At 42.8% G+C, this 19,701-nt stretch overlaps 1 protein-coding gene across 4 annotated transcripts in view; it reads left to right on the plus strand.

Moving 5' to 3' along the window:
- The window catches only part of TMTC1 (transmembrane O-mannosyltransferase targeting cadherins 1), a 230,134-nt gene that overhangs the window by 51,195 nt on the left and 159,238 nt on the right, over positions 1-19,701 (plus strand). The window lies entirely within an intron of this gene.

A 19,701-nucleotide genomic window follows, 5' to 3' on the forward strand; every position in this document is an offset into this window, starting at 1 on the left:
GGGGGGCAATTAGGGCCAATTGGGCTGGCAGGGGAGGGCAGTTAGGGGCGACCAGGCTGGCAGGGGCGGGCAGTTAGGAGTGACTGGGCCTGCAGGGGAGGGCAGTTGGGGGTGACCAGGCCTGCAGGGGAGGACAGTTAGGGGCGACTAGGTCAGCAGGGGAGGGCAGTTAGGGGTGATCAGGCCAGCAGGGGAGGGCAGTTAGGAGCAATCGGGCTGGCAGGGGAGCAGTTAGGCGTCGATCAGGCTGGCAGGGGAGTGGTTAGGGGGTGATCAGGCTGGCAGGCAGAAGTGGTTAGGAGCAATCAGGCAGGCAGGCAGGCAAGTGGTTGGGAGCCAGCAGACCTGGATTGTGAGATCTTGGTGGAATCGGGCCTAAACGGGCAGTCGGACATCCCTCAAGGGGTCTCAGATTGGAGAGAGTGCAGGCTGGGCTGAGGGACACACCACCCCCACCGTGCACGAATTTTGTGCACTGGGCCTCTAGTCTGTCATAATGGTGCTTGTCGTAAAAAGCAAAAGAAGAAAATAAAAACTCCAAATAACGAATTCCTGAAAATTAAAGTAAGATTACGTTATAGTATTGAAAAATTGAGCTTTGTGGAAAAATTGCTAGTGGCAGTTTGATATGAAAAGCATGGGAAATATTGTATATGCTTACAATCTTCTGCTCAGATATTTCCATAACGTGATTATATATTATCCATTTCGTTTGTAGAACTGTCAAGATAACTTATGATCTTTGGGCTTATTGGCTCGAGCACCTGTCTCTTACCGAGGCAGCCAAAAGGAAGGGCGTGCCAAATGGGAGAAAATGCACGGGGAGGTACTGTTATTTCAGGAAGGGGTCAGAGCTCCATCCAGATGAAACAGCCTCGTGTCTCTTAGAACCCGCTTGACAAAATCAGAGCATGTCAGTTATTCTTTAGGTGAGAGAAAGCATGTGGCCTTATTATATTCAGGCAAACTCAGCAGGGGACTCAGAAGAAATAAATCACCTTGGTGGATGTCACACTTGAAGTTTCCTGAAGTTTAAGAGACATGTAAAAGTGTAAGAAGACAAAAGGCAGTATGGGATTAAGAAAGAATGAATCATCATTTGAATAGGTATCTTTCTTTTCAACTAATTTTTCATCCAAAATGTAAAAGCAGTTAAGATTCTGAAAATGTCTGTTTTATAAAAATGATTTGCAAGTTTTTATAAAACAATCTGAATAGGTATCTTTAATATATATATACTTTTATTGATTTCAGAGAGAAGGGAGAGGGAGAGAGAGATAGAAACCTCAATGATGAGAGAGAATCATCAATTGGCTGCCTCCTGCACACCCCCTACTGGGGATCGAGCCCACAACTGGGGCATGTGCCTTGGCTGGGAATTGAACTGGTGACCTCTTGGTTCCTGGATCCATGCTCAACCACAGAGCCACACCCGGCTGGGCAGAATAGGTATCTTTTGTCTGTTTAGTGAGAAAGCAGATGCACCAACATGCACATTGAGTTCCTGGGTTGAGTAAAAGAGAATAGGGGATCATTGCATTATGAAAAGGTAAAAAGACTCCAGCAATAATATCAGAAGCAACTCTCCCCCTCCCCCAAACGTGTTGGATATACGTCTTCAAAGAAAATTAAGTAAGCAGCTTCAGCTGCATTAATATTCTGTGGAAACTGCAATAAAAAATAATGGCCTGGGATTGTCAAAACAGAGAAATGGGAAGTCTCCCAAGAAAAACAATAGAGTGAGCAGAGCAATATTGAAACAGGTGAAGAAAAGAATACGATGTGTTGAGTAATGAAAAACTAGTGAAGGCACAGAAGCTGAGGGAAAAGACTGACAGGGAGTGAGGAGAGGAATAGCTCATAAGCAATTCAAGCTCACACGAAGGCAGGAAGCCAACCTGATTGCAAATTTTGTCAGGTTGCAGCTAGGAGAGAGAGCAGGAAGAATGTGTTCAGAAGATGAAATTTTTTTTTTACCAAAATGTGTTAATTCTGGAAATAAAAGAGACATGAGTATGGTAACAGCTGGGACCTTAACCTCACTCTTGAAACTTCCACTTCTGTATACAATCAAATTGCCTGTTGTTTTTTGGCATTAGGAATAGAAAAAATATGATAATAAGTAAGCCAATTCCTAAAGGATATTAAGGACTTCCCTGTGATGATGGCTTTTATGTCAACCAAAGGCATTCTCGCAAGTGACTCAATGAGGTCAGGTCGGCCCTGAGCTTGGGGAAGCTGACACTAGTCCACGCAGTTATGCTCTTGGAGTTCTGAGAAGGTGGAAGGAGAGGGCGAGGTAGTGCTGGGAGCTCAAAGTAGTGCTGGGAGCTCGAGGCAGTGCTCGAGTCAGACTGCCTGACTCTGATACGGCTCTGCCACCCATGTTGTCTGTGACTTGGAAGCCTCATTGTCATCTGTAACACATCCTATATAATAACACCCTAATATGCAAATCAATTGAATGGCGGAAGGACCGGTTGCTATGATGTGCACTGGCCACCAGGGGGCAGGTGCTTGATGCAGGAGCTGCCCCCTGTGGTCAGTGCGCTCCCACAGGGAGAGTGCAGCTCAGCCAGAAGCTGGGTTCAGGGCTGGTGAACACAGCAGCGGGAGCCTCTCCTGCCTCCTTGGCAGTCAAACATCTCCCAAGGGTTCACAGACTGTGAGAGGGCGCAGGCCAGGCTGAGCCACACACCTCCCCTCCCCCCGCCAAGTGCACGGATGTCATGCACCAGGCCTCTAGTGGATAATAACAAGCATGCACCTCACACAGTTGTTTTCAGGGTTAACTGGGTAATAATTGGTGCTTAACATTCTATTTTTAATGACATGTTCATTGCATTTTCTTTACGTATCTCATTTAAGCATCATAAGAACATACCCAGATTAGTTTTATTATTTCCATGCTTTACATGTGAGAAAATTGAGCTCAGAGAGCATAGCTTGTTGAGAGCGACACATTGGATCAGCAGTTGAATTTAGGTCTTTCTTGACCACATCCATGTCTGCTGTACTGTGAAGCTTAGCATCCCTAAGAGCAGATACCAGAGCTATATTGGGAAACGGCAGCGGAGTACAGAGGCAGGAGCGTGGTGCTGGAGGCCCTTGGGTATGATGGAATGAAGTGGCTGGGTAAGAAGCCAGTTCAAATTCATGTTGTTGGATTGGCTTTAAATTGCAATGGGAAAGCTGAGTAAAGGGCCTGTGGGAAGAGTGGCCACCCCCTCTGTTCAGGAAGATGGGCCTCATTTACCAGATGAATGATTCATCACGTCACTCTACACCAAGACCCCTTTAACGGTGACACAACAAAACCCAGACTCCTCGGGAACAAATTTAAAATTTTTTTTAAATCCCTTGATACATGCTAGAGTTTTATTATTTATTGCTTAGGGAATCTCTTTGAGATAAGGGCTGTTATTATCAACATTTTACGGTCGTGGAAACCCAGGTGGTAGGTAGCAGAACTGAGTTTAGAGAACAGGATTTGTCTGGCCTCATAGGCAATCTCTGACCCTCCCATAGGGCCTTGCTCTTGGCGTTCATAGCTTCCTTGGCTTCAAGCCCATCTGTTTATCTTCATCTCCCAATGCTTTCCTACTGAACGGATTTACGCCAGTCAAATGGCTCTCCCACGTCCATTGAAATATACCTTATGTTTCTGGTTTCCTTTTTTTTTTTTTTCTTGTCATTCACCTTTATAACCTTTTTTCCTCACTCACTTAATAATTTCTTCCTGCCTTGATACGCTTTCCTGAACACGCAGCCAGTGCGGTTGTCTCTTATCCCATTCCCACCGCCCTTGGTATTGCTTTACTAATTTTGCAATTATCACTCGCTGCCATGTATTTGTAACCTTTCCTGTGTGCCCTTTTCAACAAGAGTTTAAAGCCTCTGTGGTGTGAGTTTTTTAAAAATCCCAATGGTGTTTAATACCACATCTCACACATAGTCTTCAATTGGCCAATTCCAGGAAAACAATATTCTGGAAAAAGGAACGAGCAAAAGGAAATAGTAGCCAAGAAAAACAGTACAGTAGTGGGAGGAGTATACTGGAACCACATAGGAATTGATATTCGGTTTAGAAGAATTAGGTCAACTGTGCGCCAAAAACCTTTAAATGTGTCAGAGAAAAACAGTAACCAGAGTGAGAAAATATGTATATTTGTATATCCATATAGCAGCATTCCATTTTTTATATTTTAATGGATTCAAAGCATAAACATTTTTATATTGATATTATTTGGTTATCTTTCAAGTAAATGAGAGGAGAAAATAAAATTAATATTAGATTCAGAAATTTTTCTCTATTTTCTTACAGTACTTGCTTTAAAAGGAGCAGACGGTTTCTAAGTAGTTTTTTTTCTTTTCTTTTCCTCATTATTTTTGTTCCAAGAACAAAACCTTGACTCTCCACCGTGTTGCTATTATGTTGTTAAAAAAAAATCTACCTTGTTAGACTTTTAGATTATTATTCATCCCATTTCTCTGATGAATTAAATTATTTTAGTAAGAACTCCAGTTCCTTGTCAGAAAACAGCATAAAATGGATTTTCCTTAACCTGACTCTTAAATTGCTCACTAGTTTCTTCTGTCTCCAAATTCTCATCTATGACCTTCCTCAAGAATCTGTAGAATCCATGACTGTTTCATTGAGTGTTAAATAGAGATGGTCTTTGCAGGAGGACCTGTCCTTACTGCATAAATCTCCTGCAGGTTTGATCCCTGCCTAGGTAGGGATGCGTGTGGGAGGCAACCAGTGGATGTGTCAATGTGTCTCACATCACTTTCTCTCTTCCTTCCTCCCTCCCTCCTCCCCTTCTTTCCTTCTTCCCTCCCCCCATTCCATTCTCTAAAAATAAATGGAAAAAATATTCTCAGGTGAGGATTAACAAAACAACAACAACAAAAACCTCATGGGTACCAACAAAGCGAGATCCTGCAGCTTATTTTGAACAAGTACTCAGTGGAATTTCTCATTGTGATCCTCTTCCTTTCTACATACCAAATGAATCAACTACCAAGTTGACCTTTAAGAATCTGGAACCTAAGAACCATGATCACTGATGTCCCAGTCTGTTCAAATTGGGGACAGCTGAAGGAAGAGCAGGGGGACCTTTGTTAGCATCAGGAGGTGATTGTGCCATCGTAGTGCTGATGCCCAACACCCTACAGGGCAGATGGCAATGCTGTCATCCCCTGGTGCTCCTTCCCAGCGATGGTTCCAAAGGGAGCGTCTCTGTGGGCTTGCAGCGAGTCTGACATTTGGGGGCAGGGAGGCGGGGAGAAAAGAACCGAGGGCATCCCCAGGTCTTTAAGGCATGGGTATTAATTTGATGAAACTTTCAAGCAGATGTGGAAAGATGAGTTTATGAAGCCTCGAGCTCAGAAATTTAAATGACACATATTACTAATTAGACATTTAGCTCAATCCATCTGCCTCCTAAGAAATGTGGCCATTTTCCACAAAAATCCATGTGTTTTTTTTTAAGAAAGCACCAGCCAGGATATGTGTGTGGGACCGTTCTTTCACAGACGATGGAGTTATAGATGTTGCATGTCGCGGTTTCATCTGGTGGAAAAACCACACAACTCACCTTCTGTGCTCATTTTAAAAACCTCGCTTTCTCAGGTGAAATCTTTACAAAGTCTTTGATTTTATTAAGTGGAAACAAGTAGATTTGGGTTCAAATCTGCCCTTGGGGGACTGCTATTCTGGACCTGGCACTGTGTCTGGCACAGAGCGGACACGCTTGGTTTCAGCTGTGCCCATCTGTCCACGAGGCGCCAATTCACTCTTGTGGCTTGTTCCCCACCCTCTCAGAGTCCTGTTGGCACCTCTGCTCTGCCTAACCAGCTGGCTCTTGGTGTGCACTTTTTTTATTAATCCTCACCTGACGATATTTTTCCCATTGATTTTTAGAAAGAGTGGAAGGGAGGAGGGGAGAGGGGAGAGAGAGAAAGAAACATCGATGTGTGAGAGACAGAGCAATTGGTTGCCTCCCCACACACACCCCAATCGGGCTGGCGACCCTTTGGTGTGGGGGGTTGGGGGGGCTGCGGGAAGGGGGGGTGGCGACTGGCGTTCTAACCACTTAGCACACTGGCCAAGGCTTGTTGTGCACTTTTGAAACAGGATTGAGGAAAAGTTTTAATGCAAAGAGGAAATTATATGTACCCATTTGGAAGGGTGTCTCTCTGTGTCAGACAGTGTCAGGTCCAGAATAGCAGTTTCACAAGGGCAGGCATTTTGTCCCTTTTCTTGGACTTCTGTACCTTCAACACCTGGCATCATTGACAGGCAGGGATATTTATTGGGTGAATGGAGGGGGGCCTGGTGTATTGGTCAGTATCACAAAGCAATGTAGGACAATAGGATGAGGATTATCTGCAAAGGCACTGTTTACATAAATTGATGGCAGTAACCTCAGGGGAGCTGTTCTCACCCAGAAACTTGGAAGGAAGAATATTGCAGGAAAAGTCACCTTCATGGGGGCCTTTGGTGGAAGCACCAGCCTGCCTGAGAGGAAGTCTGGGCAATGAATTCTCTGATCTTCTTTGCCTCTTAGTATAGGGCACCCCATTGTGAACTAGAGGCTAAGGCAGCTCATTGGTCCAGCCTTCTTAGCAGAACAAATAGGACAAATAGGAGAGATCTGGAATACACAGATGAAACTCCCTGCCACTGGAGTGACATTTTAGCATAGTTAGAAGAATAATGAAAAATGATTGAGTACTCTCGGAAGAACCCTGTGAGATAGGTAATGTGATGATTTTTACAGATGAAGACAGAGAGAATTAACGGAATTTACCTCAGGTCACACAGCTAGGAAGTGAAAGAGTCGAGATTAGAACCCAGAAAGTTTGCATGTAACTCTGCTTTGCTGTGTTGGGAGAGTTAAACAGTGCTTTTCAAACCTTGATGTGCATAGGAATCTTTTGGGGATCTTATTTAAAAACTAGGGGCCCAGTGCACGAATTCGTGCACCTTGGAAGAAACTGTGGGCCGCCAGGCTGTGATGGGCACAGGGGCAGGTCTTGGCCCATCCTCTGCACCCCCACCTGGCCCCTCCCACCACAGCCCCTGGTCCCCTCTCTGCCTGAAGCCCCACTCCCGCCTCCACCGCTCTGCTCCCACACATTGAGGTGCTGGCCCCACTCGCACCCCCTGACGGTGCAGAGCGATTGGGGCCGGCGCCAGCAGTGGGTGCAAGTGGGGCTGGCGCCGTCAGCGGGTGTGAGTTGTGGCTGTTGCCCCGATCTCCCCTCAAGAGCAAGGGGAGGTGGAGAAGCCCTCAGGGGTGATAGGGGCCGGCAGCCATTGCTCGCACCCACTGACAGTGCCGAGTGATCAGGACCAGTGCTGGGCACCAGCAGGAGGTGCAAGCTCTGGGCAGGACCACGGCGTGCAGGAGCAAAGAATTTTCAGTAACCACCAGAGGCTCGCCACGATGACAGCAACCAGTGCCCCGCCTTGGTCTGGTGCCCCCGCTCACCTCCACCATCCCACTGCGGCTGACGCCCGCCATGTTCCGCACTCTGCCACCTGCTGCCAATGCCTGCCATGTTCCATGCGCGCCCCCTGGTGGTCAGTGCATGTCATAGCAACCAGTTGTTTGGTTGTTCGGTTGTTCAGTTGTTCTGCTGTTTGGTCTATTTGCATATTAGGGTTTTATATACATAGGTAGTTCCTGGGCCCTGGCCAAGTAGCTCCGTTTGTTAGAGCATTGTCCTGATACACCAAAGGTTGTGGGTTTGATCCCAGGGCAGGGCATATACAGGAGTCAACCAACAAATGCACAAATGGGTGGAACAACAAATCTATGTTTCTCTCTCCCTCTCTCTCCCTTCCTCTCTTAAAAAAAAATCAATAAATAAAATAAAATAAAAAGTTCCTGGTTTAGATGGCCTGAGATGGGGCCTGAGAATCTGCATTTCTACTCAATGCCGTTGCTCTGCTTTGTGTAACACGGGATAGAGGGAGGACCTGGAGTAGAAAAGCAGAGGCCAAGTCCCAGGACAGGGCTCTGGGAGCTCAGTGAGTCTCTGCTGCTCCTTTTCCCGACGTGTGAAGTGGGCAGGCTGGGTGGTTCCTAAGGCCCAGCCAAGCTCGGAAAACCATGCAGCCCCCTGACTTCAGACTTCAGGGGCTCCTTTCAGCTCATTGGTGCAGTTCTCCTGGTCAGCACTGTCTGGGTGGGGGGGTGGAGGGGGGCTCTGGAGAGGGCGCTGGTGTGGGCAGCTTCCTCCTCCCAGGGGCTGAGTTCAGAGGACAAGGCCTGAGCTTCTGGGTGGACAGGGGCTGCTCTGTTGTCAGCTCTGTCCTTCCAAATCTGAGAGGTCTCCCTGCATCTGGTGCTGCTTCCTGTTACCTCATGGAGGCTCATCACCTGTCACAGCTGATGAGGGGGCTGGATTTAAAAACAGAGCCCTATACTCAAGGTACCACATGGTGTCATTTTGGTTGCACCCTGTAATTTCAGTCCCAAACTGTAATATTCCTGTGAAGAAGCCTCTAGCATATTCAGGATCCTCCTCTGAAAAAGTTTCCTACTCTGAGACACGCAGAAGGTATTTAGCACTGTGTGCCATAAGTTTTAAGCAGGATTAGAGCTCTGCTTAGAACTCTTAATGTTCAAATTCACTTTCCTTTTGCAATAGCTGGAGAATGACATTGTTTCCAGGAGCACCTGAAAATGAAAAGTGATAAACCCTCTTACTACTAACCAGTCCCCTAGGTTCCCAAGCTTTCTGCCTTGATTTGAGTCTTTTTGGGAGGGCGAGAAGGGGTGGCCTTCTGTTTCACTATAATCCACAGCTGTATACACCGTTTGCAAAATCTTAGACTTCATTTCAGAAAATCAGTCTGGGACCACAAACCTGAACCTTTTTTTTTCTAATAGTTCCTTTTTCTTTGATCATGCAGTGCACATGCTTCATAAATCACACATCAAATTTTTCCAGATGCGGCACCCCTGCAACTTTATGTGTGTGGTGTCCTTGCCATATTTTGACATCCGGGGAGATTTGATTGCATTTGATGATGCTCTCAGCCTAATCCGGCTGGAGCAGCAGTGTTATCCCACACCATGCTCAGCAGTGCCTTCTGAAAGGTGGTGGAGAAGGATGTTTGCTGTCCCGTTACCATGTTCACAAGGATTCATGATCTCTTAAGTGGGTCAAGTGCTACCTGTACATCATGTAGGTATTTGGAAGGGATCATCTTTTATGTGTCCATTTTATTTCTCAATATAAACAAATGTATGTAACTGCAGAATACTCTCTGTGTTGACAGGGTCACCTTACCTGGCTTTCTGATTTTTTTCTGGTGTGTTCTCAGGAATGTTTTCAATATGTGCTGCAGATACCCAGTGATTAGTCCTGTGGTGCTTTGATGGGATCATGCTGGTATGACCAGCACTTAACCTGGGATGGGACTTTTTGGCTTGGTAAAGGAGAAGAGGCGCAGTGGGGGGCATTGTAATAAAGCCTGTGATGAGTGTGGAAAAGGTAGGCTTCCAAGAACAATTGAAGAGGGGCTAGGGCTGGCTGCCCTCCTTGGGGAACATGGTTGGTCTGTACCTCTGTTTATATGCTTGTTGGGCACATGCCTTATTTCCACTAGAACTCTCAGAATCAGACGTAGGTAAAAGAGGGCTTTATTAAAAAGCCAGGGAGAGCTTTTCTGAGGTTATATTAAAACTAGTGGCCCGGTGCACGAAATTCGTGCACATTAAAAGGGGGACCCAGAGTCAAGTCCCCGCCCACCCACATGCACCTCAAAATCACGTGAGACCCAGACCCGGCCGCCTCCCCTCCATTGGGCTAGATCCAGACCCGGCCAGTCCCACCCCTGTCAAGGCCCACCTAGCAGGGGGCGTAGGCTCAGGTTCCCTGGCCCGGCGCCAGGACGGGGGCGTGGCCTGAGGTCCTCCAGATGGGGCGGGGGGCGTGCCTTGAGGTCCCCTGTCAAGCCCCGCTGGGTGGGGGGCAAGGCCTGAGGTCCCCCATCAAGCCCCACTGGCAGGGGGGGCACAGCCTCAGGTCCCCCGTCAAGTCCCGCTGGGCTGGGGGTGCAGCCTGAGTTCCCCCAACCCAGCACTGGAGGTACACCTTGAGGTCCCCCGTCAAGCCCCTCTGGGTCATGAGCATGGCCTGAGGTCCCCTGTCAATCCCTGCCAGGCAGGGGGGCACAGCCTCAGGTCCCCTGGCCCGGTGCTGGGGTGGGAGGCGTGGCCTGAGGTCCCCCGTCAAGCCCCACGGGGGCAGGGGAGGGTGTAGCCTCAGTCCCTGCTCATTGCTTGTTAAGGCTCCTTAAGGGAACTTGGCCTCAACTGTGGGTGCAGCCATCTTTGTGATGGAGTGATGGTCAATTAGCATATTCCCTCTTTATTAGATAGGATTGGGAGATGGCATGGATTCTCCATTACTAAGAGAGTAAATACTGTCTTTGCATGTCCCTCCTATCTATACAGAACAGTTTTCATGTTAATTGCTTGTATCTTACAGGGAAGAGATGAACTATTGCTAGTGAGCTGGTTTGAGATGTTGAGCAGGCAGAAATGAGGAAGCAAATCTGGGATGTTTTCCTGAGACAGGCTGCTTCCTGTCCCCGCTCCTTAACTCTGCATCTTGGCTCAGTCACCCACAGTGTAAGCTAGAGTTCTCCCAGGGTTGTGGGGTGGGGTGGTGTTCTCTGGGACAGCAGTGTTGTTTCCCAGAGCAGTGTTAGGCAAACGAGAACATGGTGTATGTTTTTTAATTCTGCTCAGGCCAAATACTTGGCAACCAACTCAGTCGGCTGTGGAATCTTGGGCCTAGGTGGGTCTGTTTATAAATACTTAGGTCTTAAAAAAGCTCAGAGGCCAGAATGGAATTCTTCCAGCATGCAGCCTGTTGTTTGGATTCAGATGCACTTCTTTAAAATACCATTAGCAGGAGGAAAAAAAAATAAAGTTTTTAATTTGAAGATTGGATTTTAAACAATTGGGAGCCCTCAGTGTCAACCCCACCCCCCAGGGCTGGAAGTGAGCTCCAGTGATGACTTTGAAATGCTTATTTATGAAAGATTGAACACTGTAACAAATGATAGACTATCATGAAATAGCAGATCAAATAAATGTGTCTCCAGAAATGACAAAGACTTTATTACTGGAACATCTTTTCTCTTTAGGGCATATAATTAATTATGAACCAGGCATAAATAATATATTTGATAGTACTTTTTCCATTTATCTGGGTTCTGTGTTTTATAAACACAATTATTCACTGGTAGTCTTTCAATTCTGCCTTTATTACATGATGATCTAATAATTCAAAATGAGAAATTACTATGCTAAGAACTTGGCAGAGATATAGCCAAGTTTTATGATGAATTTTAGGTTTCATTTGTGATAAAAAGTGTGAACTATATGACATGTTAGCTTCTGTTGGGTGATTAACTTTTATATAATCTTTTTGTTTTACTTAAAAAATTAAATGCAAACTAGATAAAGAATTTATTACATTTACATAAAGTTTAGAGAATTAATAATATAGTAATTTCTGTGAATTGGGTATCTTTCCCTTAATCCATTCCCTTCCAGACTCCTCAGAGGTATCATTATCTGAATTTTGTGTCTATGTTTCCCTTTATTTTCTTTATGGTTTTACCACAAAATATGTTAGTATCCATAAATAATAAATTTTTGTGAATTGAATCATAAAATGGATATTATTTGGCAACTTGCTTTATACTCAACATTATATTCCTGAGGTTTATATTTCTTGTTGCTAGTAGCTCTATTACATTCACTTCTACAGCTGTGTAATATTTTGTAAATACCATATAAGCTGTGTAATGGCTCTATCACTATCTAGAATACAATAGGAAGAAATTTGGTTTTCCATTTTTTTTCTTTTAAATATTGCTTGTGTGAACATTCTTTATATGTCTGATGCATTTCCTGATCTTTAAGAGATTGTGCTATTGATCATCCACTTAATTGTATTGTGATCATAGAATATGGTCTTTAACATACAAATCCTTTAAAATTTATTTAGACTTATTTTGTGGCCCAGTATGTAATCAACATTTATTTAAAAAAACAACTTTATGTATTTTCTTCATTTGTGGGTGCTAACTACTGCATATTATATTTTGCCAATTGTTAAGGTATTGTCAAGGGCAGGAGTGGGCAAACTTTTTGACTCGAGGGCCACAATGGGTTCTTAAACTGGACCGGAGGGCCGGAACAAAAGCATGGATGGAGTGTTTGTGTGAACTAATATAAATTCAAAGTAAAGGAGCGGAGGGGAGAGCAAGAGAACCCTCCACTCTTTCGGCTCCGCGGGCCTGATAAAACAGCCGAACGGGCTGGATCCAGCCCGCGGGCCGTAGTTTGCCCACGGCTGGTCTAGGGACTCTGAGGAGTTCCCTATCACCTTGTCCAGAGATTCATGGTCTCAAAACTATTTTTAGTATTATTATAAGACACTAGAGGCTGGTGCACAAATTTGTGCACAGGTGGGGTCCCTCGGCCTGGTCAGCGATGGGGCCTATCAGGGCTGCAGGAAGCCAGCTGGGGCGAGGGGGCCGTGGGAGGTTGGACAGCCATAGGAGGTTGGATGTGGGAGTGCACTGACCACCAGGGGGCAGCTCCTGTGTTGAGCGTCTGCCCCCTGGTGGTCAGTGTACATCATAGTGACCAGTTGACCAGTCGTTCAGTCGTTGGATTGCTTAGGCTTTTATATATTATAAGACGTTATTTGCCTTCTTACTTCTCATTCTCTCATGAGTGTACAGTGGCATTTTCCAGAGGTTATATGACGTGATATTGTCAAGTGAATGTTGAAGCAGATAGGAGAATACAACAGTCAGCTAGTAAGTGAGATGTTTAAGAGATTAGCAAAAATGAAAAACAAAGTCCCTTTATCATTCATTTCTTTTTTAAAATTTATTTTTATCCTCACTGGAGGATATTTTTTTCCATTGACTTTTTTTTAGAGAGAGTAGGAGCGGGGAGAGAGAGAAAAAGAGAGAGAGAGAAACATTGACCTAAGAGAGATGCATAGATTAGTTGCCTCCCTCACATACCCCTACCAAGGGCAGGGGAGCCTGCAACCGAGTTAAGTGCCCTTGACTGGGAACTGAACCTGCGACCCTTCACTCCGAGGGCTTAGACTTTAACCACTGAGCCAAACCGGCCAGGGCTCATTCATTTCTTTTTGATTTTAGGAAATAGTGTATTTTTCATAAAAGCTATGTTATTTATAACATGTAATGGGTTTATTGTAATTTTAAAATTATGTCAATAAATATTTTTTTTTTAATTCTCAGTCTTATTAAACAGTAAATATCAACAGAAATAACCCATGTAAATAAAAGCTTTCTAGGATTCTCAATAATTCTTCAGAATGTAAAAGAGGCCTGAGATAAACATTTTTGAGAAGCACTGGATTATGGGATCAAACTTCTTACTGTATTATTCAAATCTTTTATGTTATGATTGATTTTTCTTTTGGTCTTTTTGATTTATCAATTACTGAAAGAAGTGTGTTAGAATTTCTCCCATTAATGTGGATTTGTTTCTCCTTGGCGTTTTGTCAGTTTTGCTCTATATATTTTCAAGCTGTGCTATTGGGAATAAACAAGTTTAGAAATGTAATATCTAAGGGATATGAATCTTTTATTATGTAGCAGTGGTTTTGTCTTAAAATATATTATGTCTGAAATTGTTATAACTACACTAGTTTTTTTGGGGGGGTTGGTGTTTGCTTGATATCATTTTTCTCTTTCTAAAATTTTGTTCTTATATCTCAGAAATAAGTATTATAAACAAATTTAAAAGTTATTGAATATGTCAAAAAATACAGTCACCTTCTCATGACATATGTGTTATTATCATGTATTAAATCTCTCTGTGCACGCGCGCGTGCACACACACACACACACACACACATCCCTTCAGTATTTCATATCAGTTCTTCATTTCTTACTGACCTCAGTTCTCCTATGTGTAATCACTTCTTTACCTGAACAAAATTCCTTAGAATGTTCTGAAGTAAGCTTATGATGGTGGCATACCCCTTTAGTTTTATATGTTTAAATATCTTTATTTCACTTCACTGTTTGAATTATATATTTTAATCTATATTTATCTATACATCTATATTTCTGATGGACTGTTATTTTTCTCAGCATATTGAAAATAATGTTCTCACTTCTAGTTTCTCTTACAAGTTTCCAGAGGTCACTGGTCAGTCTATCACTCCTCTGTAATATAATCTGTGTTTCCTTTTTGACTGCTTTTAAGACTTTTTCTTTGGCCATCTGCATTTTCATCTTGGTAGTTGAGATGTGGATTTCTTTTTATTTATCCTGCTTCACATATGTTAGGAGTCTTGAATCTGTGGCTTGGACTGCTCACCAATCTAGAATATTTGGAGCCATTATATGTTTAAAAATTGCCTCTACTTCATGTTTTCTTGTTTTTCCTTTTGTATCTCTTATTGAGGTATGTTAAGCTTCTCATGTCATTTGTATTAACCCTGCTTTCATATTCTTTTTGTCTCTTTATATTGTATTCCTGATAATTTAATTAGGTTTAATTCTACTTCATCAATTCTTTTGTCATTTTGATTTGTTGTGTTCATAAACCCGTAATAGAGTTTTACATTTTGCTTATACTTAAAAAACATATTATTAAGTTATGATTGACATGTAAAAAGTGGTATATGTTTAATGTATACAATTTGATAAATTTGAGGATAAGTATATACCCATGAAATCATCACCACCATGAAGGCCACAAACATATCATCTATTGCTTTCCAAAGTTTTCTCTGACTCCTTTATTATAAATTGTGTGTGTGTGTGTGTTTGTGTGTGAATTAAGAACACTTAATGTAAGATCTACCCTCTTTGCAAATTTTAAGTATATAATACAGTATTCTGTTATAATTTTTATTTCTAAAAGTTCTCTCTGGTGTTTACTCAAAACTACAAGTTTTTAATATTCTTAGTTTTTAATATTCTTTTCCTTCTATCATATTTACAGATTCTTTAGACATCACAGAGCAATAAAATGTAAAATATCAAAGAGCACACACATTGGGCCATCTGCTACCGTATTTGCTGGGGGAAGCTCACAGAAACAAGGGTCCATGTGGGTGTGCCCCCCCCCCCCACCTTCTTGCTCATTGCATTATGAGATATGCTCAGGGATCAGCATAGAGGGTTGTGAGACTGTGGCAGGAAGAATATGGATCTAGGGCTGTGGAATGTTTAAGCTGCAAGATTGAGCTAATACCCTTCCTCCTCTAACATGATAAATGAATGGTGTTCAAACTTTGGGTTATAGCATTATGACATAATAAAACCTTGGCCCCCATCTCTGTTCTCCCACCACAGTATTCATGATCAGGGGAGCATGATCAGGATTCTGATGTCCGAGCCTTGTGGTTGCAGCTCAGTAGCAGACCATTGACTTGATTTGTTGCCTCATTCCTCTACCAGGACTGACTATGAAAAGCACTCAGCAGTAGACGGATTCCATGGAGCGTCCCAGGAAGCCAGTCTTCAGGCAATCAGTCCTGGACAAGATGATTCTTATTACTCAGTCATTTTACCATACTAACTGAGTACCATTCTTCCTAAGATAAACATTTTCTCCCCACATTGACATCTCTGAAATTGGGATGCAGCTTACAATTCTAATCGTCAGTGTTGTTGTTTTTTCTTCTTTCTGTGTTAAATAAAATAAGGATGCATTTAAAAATTGATCGTTTTTTTTTATTAAGGTATTATATGTGTACATATCTTACCATTGCCCCCCCCACTCCCATACATGCCCTCACCCCCCAATGTTTTGCATCCGTTGGTTATTCTTATATGCATGCATATAAGTCCTTCGGTTGATCTCTTATTTCCCCCTCCTCTCCCTAACCTTCCCACTGTACTTTGACAGTCTGTTTGATGCTTTACTGTCTCTGTATCTATCTTTTTGTTCATCAGTTTATAATGTTTTTTATTATCCACAAATGAGTGAGATCATGTGGTACTTTTCTTTCATTGACTGGCTTATTTCACTTAGCATAATGCTCTCCAGTCCCATCCAGGTTGCTACAAATGGTAAGAATTCCTTCTTTTTTATGGCAGCGTAGTATTCCATTGTGTAGATGTACCATAGTTTTCTGATCCAGTCATCTGCTGATGGGCACTTAGGCTGTTTCCAAATCTTAGCTATTGTAAATTGTGCTGCTATGAACATAGGGGTGCATATATCCTTTCTGATTGGTGTTTCTAGTTTCTTAGGATATATTCCTAGGAGTGGGATTACTGGGTCAAATGGGAGTTCCATTTTCAGTTTTTTGAGGAAACTCCATACTGTTCTCCACAGTTGCTGCACCAGTCTGCATTCCCACCAGTGCACTGATCATTTTTTATATTTGAAAAAATACAGGCGTTTATATTCTGTTTCAGGTAATTCCCATTTATGAAGTCTTTGTAGGTCTGATTTGGCATCTTAACTTTTTTATCTGCAGGCTCTCTCGTGGTGCTTTGTTTACTTGTCTATTTTTTGGTGATTACCTCTGAGCTCATACTTCCTGGACCTTTTTCTGTGTGAATACTTGGATGCCTGGGTGGCATAATCTGCATTTGCTTTGTTTGCTTGGGGGACAGTGTTGTAAAACCCAAGAGTGTTTTAATTTCAACTGGAAGTTTTTTGGAGGATTCCGAGGTATGAATTCAAGCTATAAAAGCTTATGTTGGCCAGTTTGTGATTACAAATTATCAAGGGATATTTTTTCCAACCTTATCCAATGCCAAAGTTTAGGTCGGTTAAATTTCCTTGCAGTGCTGTCACAGTGAAGCATAACCCTTTAGAATCTGAGGGTTACGCAGGGCGAGAGTCTCTTACTGACTCCCCATCTTGGGTGGTCACTGGACTTTTTTCTTTTATTCTCTAGTGTCGGCAAGGCCAAGGACTAGAAAGCTCTACTGTAAGCTTGCTTAGCAAATGCTTTTGTACTCCTCTTACCTCCATGGTGTCCCACTTTCACCTGAGCTTTGGTCTCTGAGAAGTTTTCAATTAGTTCATCAATATATTTGCAAACTAGTTTTAAAAAATGTTCTATCTAGTGGTTTTATTTTTCCATGGGAGGCTCTAGCTGCCACGCTACAGAACAAGAAATTCACCTCCATCTACTCCTGAATACAGGTATGGTGTGGACTGAGCCCTGTTCTGCTTCATTTGACAGCTTAGTAGCTTTTGAACCACAGTTGCATGTCTTAAGGAACAATCTCATCTTGGAAATCCCATCTGCAATCTAGAAATGAATCTGAACCACATGCTTAGTTTGGTCACAGGAATTTCAGGGTCATGTCTTCCTGTTGTCATTTAACACATTCTTTATTTCTGTACACACCTCCCTGCAAGATGTTCAGGGACCATGGTGACGTGAAGATGTCTAGGCCACACAGAGGAAACATCTCTTTGTCAGTGAAACTTTTTTTTTTTGGAACAAGGTAACTTGTCCAAGTCATCATCCCCATCACATACCACCTCCAAGAAATAGTATTAAAAAATAATTTTAGGCTACATACATACTTTTGTTTAAGATAAGAATGAGAGCTTGACCAATAAAGTAGACAATAACAAGATATAATTCTGTGGGAAAAGTAGAATAAACATGAGTATAAAAGAATGAGTTGCAAAATTTCCAACTGTTAAAGAGTTTGGGTACTTTTTAAACAGCTTTATTTGGGATCCTAGAGGCCCGATGCATGAAATTCGTGCAAGGGTAGGCCTTCACAGCCCCAGCTGCCAGAACCCTCGCAGACCCGCCCACCACCCACACCTGCCTTGGCCTGGTGCTGCCCGCATCCACTGACATACCCCCCTGGCACCCCAGTTCTGCGGAGCCCCCTGATGGATCACCCTGCAGAGGGTGGCCTGGGCTTCCCTCTTTGGGGCGAACATGGGGAGATTGCGAGCCCCCCAACCAATTGCATCGCACCCGCCTTGGCTGGCCTAGCGCCAGCGTGTGTCATAGTGTGGTCGTCTGGATGGTTGTTCTGCTGTTTGGCTGTTCGGTCGATTTGCATATTGCGCTTTTATTATTATAGATACTGCCATTCATATATTATACAATTCCACTTTTAATTTAAAAATTTCCTTTCTTTAAACTCTTTGTGTTTTTATGTTAGAGAAAGGTCCTGGCGGAGTGTGTACATGGCACTGGGTGGCAGGGTAGCTTCCTTTTCTCAGAACAGCAGATCAGAGCCATTCTAAAACTCAAAACTTTTGTAACCTTACTTCAATAGCTTATACTTATTATGTTTAATGAAATGCAAATGAATAATAAAAGTCATTGAAAATATTCTACACAAAAACAGATTGGTTTTTAAGCAACAGAGTTTATATTAACACTGGTAATGCTTAATTGAAATACTATGTAACATATAAATAATATATAACATATGTTTATATTATAACCATATATAAATATTATTTAATGTATAAGATACTGTTCTATGCAATTTAATACTGTGCTACCTCATTTGATCCTTACAACAACTACATTAATATGTAGGTACTATTTTATTATTTCCATTTTCTGGATGAGGAAACTGAGGCACTTATTCAATACTAGAGGCCCGATGCACGAAATTTGTGCATGGGTAGGGTCCCTAGGCCTGGCCAGCAATCAGGGCCCCCACTGGCACCTTCCTTGGCTGGCCTGGTGCCGCCTGCTCACTGGCCCCGCCACCACTGCTGGTCTCCTCCATCTACGGGAGGTGACCAGCAGGGCGATTGAGGGGGACCCCCTGGCACCCGCCTTGGCTGGCCTGGGGCTTGCAGGCCGGGGGAAGCTCCTGCATTGAGTGTCTGCCCCTAGTGGTCAGTGCACGTCATAGTGACCTATGGTTCCACTGTTCGTTCTGCTGTTCGGCCGATTTGCAATTAGGCTTTTATTATATAGGATTGCATAGGTAATAAGTGATGTGAGCATGTTTTGAAGCAATTTAGACCAGGTTAAGACTGCTGTCAACCACTATGCTAAGCTGCTTCTCTTATAAAGTAGTAGGGAATTAAATTGTGGCTTTTAAATATGAAAGGATCATTTTTTTCTAAGTCTGTCTGTCATCCACCTTATAAATGGAAGTTATTATAAAGATTAAATAAAAATCCAGCTTTTCTCCCAAATTCCAGACCACTTTATACTATCATGAACCTTAGCCTTGGTTTTTTATTCATATTACTTTTCCTTTAATTTTGCTGACTCTACTTATCTATAGGGTAGTTTTTCTCATGACTTCTAGATTTATTAAGGCATATATTAATTTTGGGCCATTTCATTAGAAAGAAAAAAGGCAATTCATCAAGAGCATAGTTTTTATAACAGATGGAAACAGTTCTCTCCCTATGTTGGAGCTCAATCTTGTTTTTTCTCAAATTATTTTTCTGATTTTGGTTATTTCTCTCCTGTGCTCATTTTCATTTCTTCTAGATTTATTAAAGTGTATTTTAATAACTTTAGACCATATCATTAGCAATGAAGTAGTAGATTAATAAGAAACATAAGAGTTATAACAGATAGAAGACATTCTTTTTCACTACTAGACTTTTAAAGTATTTAAGGTTTTTAAATAGCTAAATGGTATTCTAAAGGTACAACAGGGCATTCAGTGAAAAATAGTCTCCCTGTTTTTCC

This window comes from Plecotus auritus, assembly GCF_963455305.1.
Source record: "Plecotus auritus genome assembly, chromosome: 3".
Classification (NCBI taxonomy): Eukaryota; Metazoa; Chordata; class Mammalia; order Chiroptera; family Vespertilionidae; genus Plecotus; species Plecotus auritus.